The following is a 12,422-nucleotide window of genomic DNA, read 5'->3' as shown; positions in this document are numbered from 1 at the left end:
GGATTAACAAGAAACAATTTATCTAAACTATGTGTTTTGTTTGAGTCTACTAACATTTCATATTTGAGTTTAAGATTTAACATAATAACAATGAGAAATGTGAAAATTGATAAACAATGTACATTCCACAGTCATAAGCATTCAAGAGACCTGTAAATGGTGAGTATTACTGTGCAACATAATCATATTGAAAGTTAATTGCTTAGTCTCCCCAAGCATGACTATTAAGAAAAAAAAGATAAATTTATGATAGAAAAGTAAAGCCTGAACTGAGCTAGCTAAGTAATCAAGATGTATTTGAAAAAAAGTTTAATAATGTATAAAAATAAATTATGTGTTAGCAAAACTACATAACAACATTACTCAAAAGATATGAATAAATGGAATGACAACGAAATGCTGTTGCTGATTTAAATCTTTCATTTATAAATAATAACATACTATTTCTGAATAATGCTTAACAAATTATAAAGTTTTCACAAAAAACTAGTTCCTCTGATGCTTTTATTGGTTTTATCTCCAGTCTACAGATAAGAACATAGGTGAGAGAAATAGTGCTATGTAATTGGTATGAGTGGTGGCTACAGCAGATAACCCTGAGTTTGTATCTTTTTTTTTTTAAAGATTTATTTATTTATTCATACAAGAACCAGGGTACAGGCCAGAGGTGTGGGAGGGTGAGAGGATTCACCAGAGACAGAGCAGGGAACAGAACAGGCAGATTGACGGAATACACTGCTGAGGGAGCAGAGGGCGAGACAGGAGAGACCCTCGCCGGCTGGCCGGGATCAAACCTGTGCTGCAGAGGCAGTGGACAGCCTCAAAGCGTGGCACTCAACCACCTGCGCCACTAGGGGAGGCCCTGACTTTGTATTATCATCATGTCCCATCCACTCATGTAAACCTGTCTTTTATGCTATAAAATGGGTAAGATACCCACATATTTCTTTGGGATGGTTAACATTAAAATAAAATATTCAAACTTGGTCTAGAGACAGCACATCAAACATGCCACAAATGTCAGCTTTTATAGCCCAAATGTTAGTACAAATGGCAGGCTAAGTAATGGGCAACTTTGGCATTTTTACGGTAGGAGCACATAAATAACCCTTGCGAGTCCAAAGACCAGCTTTAGTATTAACATGTCCTGCTCACTCTTTAGATATCAATTACCTGCTTACTAATTATTGCTTTAGCTAGATTTACATACTGAGTGTGTAGATTTACATACACACTCATACACACAACTCCACATCAGTGTCTGTCCAAAAACTTTCTCAGTGAGTGAAAACAAAACAAAAATGAATACATAAATTTATCTCTGCAAGGTCTCCTCTTATCCTCCAACCAGCAGACCACACTCAGCGCCTCACTGGAGAAACTGCTTCTGAATATGCCCCAGGCTGCAGGAGCAGGGTTTAATTAGCTCTCTTATGGTTACTGTGTTATTCCTTTGGTTTACTTCAAGCACAGACCACCATATTAACTGGCTCTTAATTTCCTGGTTTTCACAATTTGACTGCTATTAACAACTCATATTTTTCTCTTAAAAAGGCTAGATTATTTTTCTAACTTAATATTTTAAACATCTTTTGAATATTATAAACAGTTCTTAAGACAATTATATGGTATACCATACTTCACACTGCAGTTTCTCCCTCCTCCCCAAAATCACAATCCATTTTCTAGAATCTACTATACATGGCTATATGGAAATAGTGAAACTCCTACCTGCTAATCAGCTCCACAGTCAAATATTGTTTAAAAATGAACAACGATGTAAAAACAATTTAAGAAAAAAAAATTTAGTCTTATTTGTTGTTTCTTTTGAATTGACTCATGTCTCTAGACTCAAAGACATTCATAATTCATAGGTACCATTCACAATTAACCCACAAAAATCCAGAAACATGGACTTTGCCTCCCTAGAACGATAAACCTATGGTGGACTACTCTTTCAAAATTGCACTAAAAATTTGGATTTCTATTTCTGATACAGTAAATGGGAATATTACAACCCGCAAATCTGAAACACTTCCAATATCCTATGAATATAAAATTCTCAAGCAATTTAAATAACTCTCATTCTATAATTTGTTGTTTAAATTTTTAAAATTCCAAATTGATTCACTGAATGTTCCATATTAGGAGAGGAGTATCAAAAGAGAAAGAAAAAGATAACCTACAGTCTGGAAGAAAATATTTGTAAATGACATTCCAATAAGGGAGTGGTATCCCAAATATACAAGGATTCTGAAAATGTAATAAAAATAACATAAATCAAAAAATGAGCAAAAGAGCTGAACAGGCAGCTTCCCAAAGAGATGGCAAATAAGCAAGTGAAAAGATGCTCAACATCATATGTCATGGGGGAACTGCAAATTAAAATAATAGGCTACCATTACAATCCTTTAGAATGGCCAAAATACAAAACACGAACACCACCAAATGTTGGCAAGGAGGTGTAGCAATAGGAACTCATATTCCTTGTTGGTGGGAATACAAAATGATGTAGCTGGCTTTCAAATAATCTTTTTTTTTTCTCTATAGAGAGTAAATGTCTTTATTTCTTCTTACATATGTGCGTGTTGTATACATTTTTTAAATTGAAGCAACATTGTTTTACAACACTGTGTATGATTTAGAGGAATAGGTTCACACCTCTTCAGATGTATGTTATCACACCACATAAACTACCATTTTCCTTGGTATTTATACAAAGGAGTCAGAAACTTATGTCCATAAAAAAAAACCTGCATAAGGATGTCTTATAGCAGCTTTTTTCACAATTGCCAAAATGTAGAAGCAACCAAGATGTCATTCAGTAGGTGAATGGGTAAAGGATATTATAATCCAGAGAATAAAATATTTAGCACTAAAAAGAAATAGCTATCAAGACATGAAAAGACAGGAGGAAACCTTAAATGCATATTGCTAAGTGAAATAAACCAATTTGAAAAGGCTACTGACTGTATTAAGTCTAACTATAAGATTTTCTGAGAAAGGAAAAACTTTGAAGACAGTAAAAATATCAGCAGTATCCAGGGTTTGTGGGGAGGAAGAGATGAATGTAAAGAAGGATTTCCAGGGCAGTGAAATTATTCTGTAAACTATAAATGTGAATACCTATAATAATATACTTGTCAAAACCCACTGAATGTATCACACAAAGAATGAACCCCAATGTTAAATATGGACTTCAATTAATAAAAATTGATCGATTCAACAAATACAGTACACTGACATTAATGCTAAAAGTGGAGCAAGAAGGGAGAAGAAAGTGTGAAGGGCCTATGAAAACTTTCTGTATTTGCCAATCACTTTTGCAAAACCCTAAAACTGTTTCCAAAAAAGAAACTGACAAAATATACTCAGTCTTACTTCACGTGGTTTATAAAATAATTTATTAAATATTTATTATTTATTAAATATTTATTAAGGCATAATAAAGTTAAACTCCAAATGATCATACTTATATCATGACTAAATAAACACAATTTTTATTAGGAGCAAACATTTTAGAAAGATCAGAAACTATAGTAACAACCAAAATAACATGTAAAATCCTTCTAGGAAAACTGTACAATCTTTCTAGGAAAGGCTGCCTCTCCCTGCATCCGGCAAATACACACCCAGGAGTCACCCGCCTCAATGCCTGGGGCTAAGCCGAGATGATGTGTTGACAACACAAGCTGGGCACCAGATCAAAGTGACTTCTCATCAGCTAACTGCACCACTGGGTAATCCAAACCACAAACATGTGAAATGTTGTAATAGCTAAGGTTCAGAGGCTCTCTTTGGTCACCAAGTTTAAGAAGATGCATCCATCATCACCACTCAAACATAGCAGATGAAATAAGTTTTTCTGCAGCATTAATGAAACGTCTCACAAGTCAAAAGTCAGTCCAGATTTGTACAAAAATGTTTGTAAAATGCTGGTTCCAAATATATGGTTACACAACCAGAATCATATAGGAAGCCCATATTGGAATCCTTATTTTTATATTTATATGTCCACTTAGGGAAGTAATTTTTGAAAATAACTTTCAAAACAATTTAGGATGGTGAATTTCAAACATACAAAATTATGAAACCCTGCACATTCACCACCCAATCTCAAAAGATCAGTTCACTGACAGTTCTACTCAACTCATTCTTCCCTTTGTTAGATGGACACATCTCAGCAAGTAACTTTATCTTTAGCTCTCTGAGTACATAACTCTACTCTTTTAAAAAACGTAATCTCAAGGGCCTCCCCTGGTGACACAGCAGTTGAGCGCTGGGCTGCGAAGCTACCCGCAGCCTCTGCAGCACCAGTTCGATCCCTGGCCGCCGGCGAGCGGCCCACATGGCGCACAGACCTCTCCTGCCATGCCTGTTGCTCCTCTCAGCAGTGTATTTTGTCACTCTGCCTGTTCTGCTCTTCACTCTGGCTCTGGTGAATTCTCTCACCCTCCCACGCTTCTGACTGTACCCAGTACTTGTATAAATAAATAAATCTTTTAAAAAAATGTAATCTCAATACCTGTCACATCTAAACAAAATTAGCAATCACCCTTAATATCAAATATTTAGTCAGTACTTTAATTTTCCCACTTGATTCAAATATTTATATTCTTTATGCTTGTTTGATAAGTCATACACTGAATTAGCTCTCTGAATTGCAACCATTCTTAATCTGCAAGTTCTCCATTTATTTCGGTTTCCCCTTGAAATTAAATTGTCTAAGAGATCAGCCATTTGCCTGAGTTCTCTCTGTCTAGCTTTTGCTGTTTGCATCTCCATGGTGTAACTGAATGTGTTCCTTCATCTCTTATACTACCTGTAAATAAGTAGTTAATCTAGAAATTTGATCAGATTCTGGTTTGACTGTTTTCCATAAGTGACGCTGAGTAATTAATTCCAGCACCAGCCATGAAGTGATTCTTACCTTTTTTATGGTATTAGCAGTCACTGATAATCATCATCCTAGATTTATTAATCTGAGGTTGTAAGATGGGTCTATTTTAATGATCCTTTCTTCATCTGTTTCTTGTAGTATGTTCTATGAAGTTCTATGCTTTTCTTAGAATGATTTATCCAGGGACAGACTTTGATGATGAAAGTCAGGATCAATACTTGCTTATTTCCATTTATCCCTTTTTAAGATAATGAGTTGGCTCTCCAGCAGCAACCCAAAGTCACCAATTAGATTTCTGACCTATCTCTGTGTACTCAAGGATTAAAACAGTTTTGAAGTGTTTCCATCTATTACAGGTGTTATTCACATTTATTCTCTAATGTTCCCAAATGCTCTGTCTTATCTGTCGAGTCGCTCATCCTTCATGACGCTTCTCCAGTGCTACTTCTTTAAAGCATTTCCCATCCAATCAACCAAATGTGATATGGACATGACAGCATTTTATAGCACCGAGAGGGCATTTTCCATATTCTGCCCTATGTCACGGCTATCTCTCTGTGCACTCATCCCATGCCCTTACAGACTATCGACATTCCCAGTAGCACCAGGCCATTTTGCGTTTACCTTTTATAGGTCCTCATTTGGTGAAATACTATTAAGATATTAAAATGATAACGATAAAATGCAACAGTTTTTCTCACTAGCATATCATTCCTAGTGTCATACAAGCAGTACTTTAAACTAGTGGCTTTCAGCCATGGATTGTAGGAGCATTTAAAAAATGTTATTTCTGATTTTAAAATGGGCAGAGATTTGAAAAGATATTTTCCCAAAGACACACAGATGGCCAACAGATATATGAAAGGTGCTCAACATCACTAATCACCAGGGAAATGCAAAAACATGTCACCTGACATCTGTTAGGATGATTATCAAAATGATAAGGATGTGCAAAAAGGGGGCCCCTGTCCACCACTGGTGGTAACATAAACTGGTGCAGCCTCTATGGAAAATAATATGGAGATTCCTCCAAGAATTAAAAATAGAACTACCCTATGATCCAGCAATTCCACTTCTGGGAATCTACTCAAAGAAAGGAAAACAAATTTGAAAAGATACCTGCACCCCATGTTTACAACAACATTAGTAACAATAACCAAGACCTGAATGTCCATCAGTGGATCAATGAATAAAGAAAATGTGTGTGTGTGTGTGTGAGTGTGAGAGAGAGCAAGAGAGAAAGAGAGATGAGAGATTATTCAGCCATAGAAAAAGAAGGAATCCTGCCATTTGTGACAATGTCAACAGATCTTGACAGCATTTTGCTAAGTAAAATAAGTCAGAGAAAGAGAAATGCCATATGACCTCACTTAAACGTGTGGAATCTGAGAAAACAAAAACCCAGACTCATGGATACAGAAAACAGACTGGTGGTTCCCAAAGGCTGGGCTGGGGAAAATGACTAAAAGGGGATCAAGAGATACACACTTCCAATTATAAAACAACTGATGGGGATATAATGCACAATGTGGTGACTATAGTTAACAATACTGTACTATATATTTTAAAGTTTCTCAGAGAATAGATCTTAAAAGTTCTCATCACACACAAAAAAATAAATAACTATGTGTGGTGATGGATGTCAACTAGATTTGTGCATCATTTCACAATATATGCATTTATCAAATCATTGTATTGTACACCTGAAACTAATGTTATGTCAATTATATTTTAATATTAAAAAGATTAAACTGTAGCTAATGTCCCCCTCGAGTATTATAGAATACTAATCTAAAAGTCAAACTAACTTGGGCTAATTGAAAAATGAAAATGGAGGACCCTACCTCCAACCATATAAATCAGAATTTTGGAATAGGATTTGACCAAAATGACGATCTATATATCAAAAAAGACATCTGCATGTTTTTAAGCTCCCCAAGTGATTTGTGCAGGCATAGTTGAAAGGTATACTTTAAATTATGATTATAACTTAAAAATTCTTGCATTTGAGCACTCTAAAGCATGTTTTCTTTTTTTCCAGGAAATGTGTAACATTTTCAAATTTAGTTTAGGCCCATATCAGTTTCTTTTAAGCTTCTTATACCAACACTCATAGCTGCATTATGAAAAAATTTATTTACACACTCATACGTTTTCAATCTTAACACATTCTTTCCAAGAACTTTTATTGAGAACTCAGTTTCTCAAAAATGATAAAGAAGCCAAATGCTGAAATAAAATGCAAATGAGAAATGATAAAACACCAAACTGTTCAAGAAAAACCAAACACCAAAACAACTAGCTTGCACTCATAATTATGAATACATATGAAGGAGAAATGGTTTTGAACTTTTTTTTAAAGGTGGCATATTTCCTCTGCAGAGCTAAAATATAGATTACTTTTACCCAAGAGCCTACAACATTACTGAAGAAAGACCCTAGGTAGGCAAATAAATGTCCTGAATTTTTCTTTTATCACAGAGCAGAAGCATTAACGTCTTCCATAGCCAGTTATGGAGTGACTGGGTGAACAAACCTCGGGAGAGACCAGGGAAGGGCAGAAGGAATAGCTGCTGTGGTCTACGGTGCACTGGGTACAGCCACACCTGCAAGTGTCTTCAAAATGAACTCTACCTTGGGCCTCCCTGGTAGTGCTAGGAGTTAAGTCTCAGCACTACAAGGCCTACACCGCAGCCCTTGTGTACATAATCTTTTTTTTAAAAAAGATTTATTTATTTATGCATACAAGAGCCTGGGTGTAAGTCAGAGGTGCAGAGGTGAGGGGGGACAGGATTCACTAAAGAGAATGGGGAGAAGAAAAGGCAGAACTACTGGAATACACTGCTGAGGGGAGCAGTGGGCAAGACAGGAGAGGTCTGCTGCGCCACGTGGGTTAGCTCCCTGGCCGGAGATCCAACTCATGCCACAGCGGCTGGTTGATAGCCTGACAGCACTGTCTTTAACCCCTGCACCACCAGGGAGGCACTAAAATAAATAATTTTTTTTTAAAAAGAGCACCATCCTGATGCTCAAGTCCATGGAAATCATTTCTTCATCTGTGCTTAAGATGATGAGTACAAAAGCAGGCAGTACAAATCATAGTGAATATCAGCACAAGACTTCAAGAAAATTTGCTGTTTTCTTCATTCTCACAAAGCTATGAATCAGAGTAAAGCTCTCCCTCTGGAAAAGGCTAAACACTGAAAATAAAGGTATTTTCAAAATAAATAAAATCTTCTAACCTTAGAAATTGGGTTAAAGTTCTTAACAATTTGAAGCTGCGTAAAAATGAAGATGAGGCACAGCAAGTTTTGTGTGAGAACTAGAACTAATCAATAGTCCCTATTAGTTATAAAGAGTAGGAATAAACCAGGGCCTCCCTGGTGGCACAGGGGGTTGGATATGGCACTGTGAGGCGGTCCGCAGCCTCTGCAACACGGTTTGATCACTGGCCAGCCGGGGAGCAACCCACATGGTGCAGCAGACCTCTCCTGGCTCGCCCGCTACTCCCCTCAGCAGCGTATTCGGTCAGTCTGCCTGTTCTGTTCCCCACTCTGTCTCTGTCTCACCCCCTGCATCTTGGCCTATACCCCAGCTCTTGTATGCTTAAGTAAATGAATCTTTTAAAAAAAAAGTAGGAATAAACCAAATCCACATCAAGATGTATATCTTTAAGGCACCTCAGAATTTATGCATGCACTTCTATAAAATGTCACACTGAAAAATGAATACTTCCCTATCCCCGTGCACCCCTCCCCCTGAAAAAAACCCTCATGCTATACTGGCTTAGGCTGAAACCACCTGTGTTAGTATGAAGAATTACATATGGCAATGAGACTTCAGAAAAATTGACGCTTTGTGTTCTATTTCAGCTATTTTGAAATTTGAGAATTCCAATTACCTATCTTCCTCAAAGAGATCACTGATATTCTTTGAAAATTATATTCTTCCATATACTGTTGTATCTTCTGAATTTGTGTCTCTGCTCCCTGAAGACAGGAAATAGATAGATCATCTTTTAAAGTCCCTGATATTGTTTCCTAAATGCACAGGCATTCAACATACATGCTTAATAAGTGTACTGGCATGAAAGTGAAAATAGAATTTCTCCTCACATATTATCTTGGATTAATCTTGAAGCAAAATGGCATCTTTCTTTAATGCTTCCATCCCTAATAGCCTTTTTCCACACTGAATGCTTTTCCATTTTCTCACTTCTAAAAGTCACTTGGAATTCTCTTTATTTCTAAGTGGCTATACCACAACATACCAGGAATTTAGGCGCAAATAAGGAGCTCAGCAACCTGTTTAGATCACAGTTCAAGTCCAAACCAGATACATGGACTCTAAAAGTCATTTTTTTTGGGGGGGGGTTTCTTTTTCTCTGTTGGATACTTGATAGAAAAACATTCGAACACTGCCTGCCCTGACATGGAAGTGTAAATACTTAGAGAAAAAACCCACACTTGGAAAAAAACAAGAAGCTGTGTTCAACTCAGGAACCAAAGACAGTGGTCTGTGATCTGTGACAACAGCCAGTGAACCCTTCCGAGGGCTTTGAGGCAGGGGAGGGCTAAGAAGAAAGATATAGCACCAGCTGCCCAAGCTAATCCATTTCTTTCGTGACTTCGATTCTCCAGGGTATTTTCAATGCCAAGTTGAATAAGCACAGTACAAAGTCCATTATCCACATCACCTCTGCTAGGAGGCATACCCAGAGAGGCAGGGCTTGATGTGATCACCCAGACTGTGTACTACTCCCACATGTGAGCCAGGCAGTGTGTCACAGCAGGCTGACACAGGAGGCGGATGGCATTTTATGTCTAGATGTTACATATCTTGACAATGTTTTGTTTAAATTCACGAGAAATCAGCTTTTTAAAACCTTGATGGTTACTTGTTTCCAACTTTAGTAATTACTAATAATTACCCTGCCTCAGTTTTGCAATGATGATCCAGAATATACTGTTAAAGTAAGAATATGCAACTGTCTCCTGATCTTGATAAATTTTTAAACAAAGCCGTAATTTAGTTCCAACTCTTGTGATTAGAACCCATCTAGCATTTTGAAAACATCTTTCCAACAGCCATCCCTCCCTATTCTGCTTGTTTTCTTACTGTTCTATTCTGAGTGAGGGGTATCAGACCGTACCAGGGCCCGGTTCCCAAACTTGACGGCTCTGTGAGGTTCAATGAGTTATTCATCTTTCTGAGCTTTACTGCCTCCACTGTAAAATGGACATAGTATTTACTTACTCATGGAATTGTTGCATTAACTGATATAAAATGCAGGCAAGCACTGCCTAGCTCATGGGAAGCAATAACCAACAAATAAATGCTGGTGGTGATTAGTACGCCCCTTTGATAAACAATCCAATAAATTGAGGGTTTCTAGTGGTAATATTGGATATAGAGACTGACGTACTATTGAAAGTCCATTCTTTTGTAGTGAAATATCCCATTTTTCCCATGAAAAGCAAATTTCACAATACAGGTACATGTGAGAAACTGTTAAAAAATAGCATAGAATCAGTAAACTGAGGCTACATTTAACCATCATTTACACACACACATACACACACACGCACATAGGCTTTTAATGTATATTGAGTATATGGGCAAGTTTTGGTACATTCTGGGCCAGAAATAAGACAGTTATATATTATCATGTATCTGGTACTCAGCACTCCCAGAACCAGAATGGATTATTCAAATGCAAGAGTCAACGTATGTTTTAACTGAAATTCGGTGCACAAACACCTCAGTACAAACATGACAAGAACTCTTCCTGCACATTGAACCTGCCACGTTTTCAAAAAAGAGGCTTTTCCCCCTTGTTCTAATCACAATCTGTTTCTGCCTTCATTTGTTTCACCAATTTCAGCCTCTATTTGAAATCAGACTTTTGTGCTCAGAGACGTGTGCTATGGAGGATAATAGCTTTCCAGTGAAGCATGCTGCTCCTTGGCCAGCAAAAACACTGGGCTTGGTTCTTTACAAAGAGTTTCACATCACACATATGAGCTGCTGGAAGCGGACTGTTAGACAACATTTCCTGCTGTTAATATGCGAAGGATTCAGGTCACTAAGCCAATGTGTGCAAAATGCATGCAGAAAAGGAAGCCTAAGAAAGAGGAATGTTTGAGAGAAACACAAATTTAACTTGAATCGTAAAATAACCACAGTACCGAACTGGGAATGACGTGGAACTTTGAGAATTTTCTGTAAGAGGAAGTACTTAATATTCTTTCTTAGACAATTCTAAAAGAAAAAAAAATCAAACAAAATCCAAATTGTGATTTATAACTCATTTGGTCAAATAAAGAGCTTCAGAAATGCAAATATTGACAGGAAAACACTTTCAATAATATGAATTTAATGTATACATCTCTGCTGTACTGTTACTCTATAAAGCATTGATGATTAAAATAATGTAAGAATAATACTGTCACTGCTTTTTTTTTTTTTTAAAGCAGGCACTGATTTGCATTTCTCTGATAGATGTTCAACACATTCTCATGTGTCTGTTGTTCATGAGATAGCACCTCACACCTGGGAGACTGGCCCATATCAAAATGATCAGAAACAAGTGTCGGCAAGGGTGTGGAAAAAAGGGAGCACTCGTACACTGTTGGTGAGAATGCAGACTGGTTCATCTGCTATGGAAAACAACATGGGAAATCCTCAAAATATTAAAAATAGGTCTACCATGTGAACCAGCAATTCCAGTCCTTGGTATCTACCTGAAGAATGCAAAACCACAAACTTGAAGGGACATATGCATTCCTTTGCTCACAGGAGCACTATTTACAATAGTCAAGTTATGGAAACAACTTAAGTGCCAGAGGAAAGAGGAATGGATTGGGAAAATGTGGTATATATACACAAGAGAATACTGCTCAGCTATGGAAAAATAGGAACTCCTGTTATTTGCAACAGCATAGATGGAACTGGAGGGAACTATATTAAATGAAATAAGTAAGAAGAAGAAAGACAAATACCAGATGATTTCACTCATGTGTGGAATATAAAGAAATGAAACAAAGGAACAGTGAAAACTAAGTCAAAACAAAGCTTAGAAATATGACTGTTGATTTGCAGCAACATGGATGGCGCTGGAAGGGATCATGCTCAGCGAAATAAGCCAGAAAGAAAAAGAAAAATACCGGATGGTCTCACTCATAGCAGGAATCTAGAAAACTTAAATAAGGGACCAGGAAAATGAATAACTATAAGAAAGTGAAAATCAAAATCAACAAAAAACTATGAACCAGAGACACTTTTTGGGGGGTGGGGGGCGGGAGGGGAGGGATTGGGGTCAGAATGGGGGGGTTGCAATTGTATGGAGAATATAAAAATAAACTTTATTATTTAAAAAAAAGAGAAAAAAAGAAATATGACTGCTGAATTGAGGCTACTAGCAGGGGACGACAAGGCGGGGAGCAAAATGGGCAGGGAGCCCACTGGTCTATGGTGGAGTGGTAGGTATGGCATGGTAAATTTGAAGAGTTGTGAACCTATT

The 12,422-nt window shown here is 37.2% G+C and overlaps 1 protein-coding gene across 15 annotated transcripts in view; it reads right to left on the bottom strand.

The window, feature by feature from the left end:
- EPB41L3 (erythrocyte membrane protein band 4.1 like 3) overlaps window positions 1-12,422 on the bottom strand; it is a gene marked incomplete at both ends in the record, with an annotated part of 105,096 nt that overhangs the window by 51,261 nt on the left and 41,413 nt on the right. The gene's annotated exons all lie outside the window — the stretch shown is intronic.

Source organism: Talpa europaea (genome assembly GCF_964194135.1).
Source record: "Talpa europaea genome assembly, chromosome: 13".
Taxonomy (NCBI): Eukaryota; Metazoa; Chordata; class Mammalia; order Eulipotyphla; family Talpidae; genus Talpa; species Talpa europaea.
Note: the sequence above shows the minus strand (reverse complement) of the source record. Positions and strands in the feature narration are given on the sequence as shown.